Genomic DNA, 3837 nt, shown 5'->3' with positions numbered 1-3837 from the left:
GATTTTTATTAATAAAATAGCCTAGATACTAGATCGCTACATTATATTCCTCAACAGCGAGCTGGTAAAATCACTGTTTTTGAAGTAATTAATACGCAGGTAAAGCACACACAACTGTCATCTCTCTCTCTCTCTCTCGATCGATAATTAATTGAAATAAATGCTATAATTCATTCAAATAAATGTGGTCTTACCGCACTATTTCATCTCTGTGTGTGATTTGAAGCGGGCCAAACGCTAGCGCTAACGTGCCATAACTGACGAAAATAACTGTCATTTGAAATAATCATAATTTAGACCGTTTCCACCCCCTGTCTGACCCTTGGAATTAAACAGGTGTTTTTGCTCTGATTTCTACGTGATTTCAAACGACCGGTCATCGGGGCGGCCCGAGTTGTTTGGCTCTCGACTCTGTACTGCGCTGAAAGCTCTTGATGTGTGTTTGTGTTTGTGTGTAGTTGGCTCTGAGGGCCGGGAATGAGAAGGACGAGGGGGAGACGGCAGATACGGTGGGCTGCTGCTCTCTGCGTGTGGAGCACATCAGACTGCGTCCACAGATGGACGGACAGGACTACGTGGTGGAGCTGGACTTCCCGGGAAAAGACTCCATCCGTTACTACAACAAAGTCCCCGTGGAGAAAAGAGTGAGACAATCTAAATATTAGCCGCATATTGGTGATATTTAAAGGGATAGTTCACCCAAAAATGAAAATTCTGTCATTAATTACTCACCCTCATGCTGTTTCAAACCCATAAGACCTTCGTTCATCTTCGGAACACAAATTAAGATATTTTTGATGGAATCTGAGAGTTCTCTGACCCTCCCATAGACAGCAAGGTAACTACCACGATCAAGGCTCAGAAACGTAGTAAGGACATCGTTAAAACAGTCCATGTGACATCAGGGGTTCAACCGTAATATTACAAAGCTACGAGAATATTTTTTGTACACAAAGAAAACAATAATAACATAATTTATTCAACAATTCTTCTTCAGTAATCAACGTAATCAGCGTTGTTTACATTCAGTAGAAATGTAAATAATGCTGATTACGTTCTTGGATACTCTCCAAAATGGCAGAAGACGGTAACTCGGGGAGAAGAATTGCTGAATAAATTATGTTATTATTGTTTTCTTTGTGCACAAAAGGTATTCTCGTAGCTTCGTAATATTACGGTTGAACCCCTGATGTCACATGGATTATTTTACCGATCTCCTTGCTACGTTTCTGAGCCTTGAACGTGGTAGTTACCTTGCTGTCTATGCAGGGATCATACAGCTCTCGGATTTCATCAAAAATATCTTAATTTGTGTTCCGAAGATGAACGAAGTTCTTACGGGTTTGGAACGACACGAGAGTAATTAATGACAGAATTTTCATTTTTGGCTGAACTATACCTTTAACATCTTTTTTGGATGATAGGGAGGGAGATTTAAGATGTTCTTCAGTATTTATTACTAATAAATATATATTGTTTTTGTTGTGTTAGATATTTAAAAACCTTCAGTTGTTCCTTGAAAACAAGCAGGGGAAAGATGATCTGTTTGACCGACTCACTGTAAGACCTTCATACTCCATTTCACCATGAACGTCCTCCTTCCTAGTGTGCATCTCGTTTAAACAAGCCTGTTGCGGGAAATGACAATCAGAAAAAATCTATGAGTTTATTTGAGACAAAATCTAAAAAAAAAAAAAAAGTAAAAGTTTGCATACAGTCAGGTCCGGAAGTATTCGGACACTGACTGAGTTTTTGCGCTTTTGCCTTTATACACCACTACAATGGATTTGAAATAAAGCAATCGAGATGTGATTAAAGTGCAGACTTTTAGCTTTATTTTAAGCGGTTCCACAAAAAAAAGTCTGCACTTCAATCACATCTCGATTGCTTTTTTTCAAATCCAGTGTAGTGGTGTATAAAGGCAAAAGCATGAATACTTCCGGACCTGACTGTATGTGTTTTGTGTTGAGTGTCATATTTGATATATCAGGCTTTTGTGGCTCATTTAGTATGATGTAGTGAGAATATAGAGCTCGTACTGAAGGAGGAAAAAAGCCTTCAGTTTTATTCAGACCCAAATTGAGCAAAATGATGCAATTTGGTGCAGATGCTGATATTTATATGGACACAAAGTAAGGTGAAACTCTGACAGCTTGTAATGTAATAAGTGAGATTAGTATAACAGACTACTTGCATAAAATGATACAAATATCAGTTGTCACTCTATATCTCCAATAATACATCTGAGTAAAATGATACTTAATTGCTTAGTTTGATGATCACAGTCCATGTCTGTGTACTTGATTAATTATTTGCTGATACCCAAACAATTTAGCAGTTTCGTTATTTATAGATGGCATTTTGTTTCAAAATTCTTTAAATGACCTTCATCCTGATTGTTACAGCTGATGACAACATCCCTGAGAAGATCTTCTGGTATAACAGAGCGAACCGCGCTGTGGCTGTTCTCTGCAATCACCAGAGGGCGCCACCAAAAACCTTTGAGAAATCCATGCACAATTTACAGACCAAGGTACAAGTCATTAAAATCACCATCAGTAATTTGAATTCTGGCCTTTTGGCTGTCATCAACAAACAGAAACCTATCGGTATTGTAGATAGACGAGAAAAAGAAATGGCTCTCTGCTGCCAAGAAGGAACTTAAAGCAGCCAAAGCCGACGCCAAGACGCTTCATGATGAGAAAAGTAAAAAGTAAGCAGCCTTTTATTTAAATCTTTTGTTTTCATTTTCTGAAAAACTGGACACTGATCCGATGTGTATTAACGCAGGTAGTAAAAAGGAGATATAAAGGATTGTTATATCAGAGCCATGCATGTTTTCTCTGATAAATGTGTGGGTTTGTTGCGTTGAGGGACGTGGAGACGAAGAAGAAGGCAGTGCAGAGGATATCTGAGCAGCTGATGAAGCTGGAGGTTCAGGCCACAGATCGTGAGGAGAATAAACAGATTGCATTGGGCACATCTAAACTCAACTACCTGGACCCGCGAATCTCAGTCGCCTGGTAAGAGAAATCAGTGTTCACATTGACTTTGGCAAGTTGGACTTCATTCTAGTAGTCTAACCTTTACTGTAGAATTAGTGAAAAAGTACTAGTGTGGAAAGGTTGCATATGTCCCTTCAAAGTAAAGAAGGGAAAAACATGCAGGCGGGAACAATGGGCTCTGGCGGTTTTCCTCTTGTATGTAATGTCCGTGGGTGGGAATAGTGGCGGATTAGGCCCCGAGAAGGGTCTGTGCCTGAACCAGACTCCTGCCTCTGTGTTTACTGTCATCAGCCCACCTCTCGGCTTATTTTTGGAAAAACTCCCTGCTATGACACAATGTCCCGTTCACCATTTTCTAAATGCGAGGACTCTTTGTTTTGGAAAAGCGTGGAAGAATATCCCTTTGACCTTTACCCATGCTAAACGTGTGTTTGTGAAAGAGACTTTCTCCAGCCATGACATCTTGTTTACTACTTTCTTACCTTCACAGGTGCAAAAAATGGGGAGTTCCCATTGAGAAGATCTACAACAAAACACAGCGAGAAAAGTTTGCCTGGGCTATCGACATGACAGATGAGGACTTTGAGTTTTAAAACTTGTATTTTATTGTTATTATTTTGATGAATTGTTTATCAAGACGATTTAGCACAAGGTAATGTAAAAAATACAGAGCAAGCCAGTAGTTTCTCTGAAAATGAGGGTCTACATGAGTTCAGGGGTTATTTGTTTAACCCATACTGCATTATTGAAAACAGAAGAGGGCCTGATACTGAGCCTTGCTGAACACCATGGCTTTATTCAAGAAAGGCTGTAGTTGTTTCATATCATGCTG

The 3837-nt window shown here is 39.5% G+C and overlaps 1 pseudogene; it reads left to right on the top strand.

Annotated features, from left to right (window-relative positions):
• Positions 1-3627, top strand: part of LOC107723007 (DNA topoisomerase 1-like) — a 24281-nt pseudogene extending 20654 nt beyond the window's left edge.
• The last annotated feature ends 210 nt before the right edge of the window (positions 3628-3837 follow it).

This window comes from Sinocyclocheilus rhinocerous, unplaced genomic scaffold, assembly GCF_001515625.1.
Source record: "Sinocyclocheilus rhinocerous isolate Xijiao unplaced genomic scaffold, SAMN03320098_v1.1 scaffold664, whole genome shotgun sequence".
Classification (NCBI taxonomy): domain Eukaryota; kingdom Metazoa; phylum Chordata; class Actinopteri; order Cypriniformes; family Cyprinidae; genus Sinocyclocheilus; species Sinocyclocheilus rhinocerous.
This window is presented reverse-complemented; position numbering and strand designations above follow the sequence as displayed.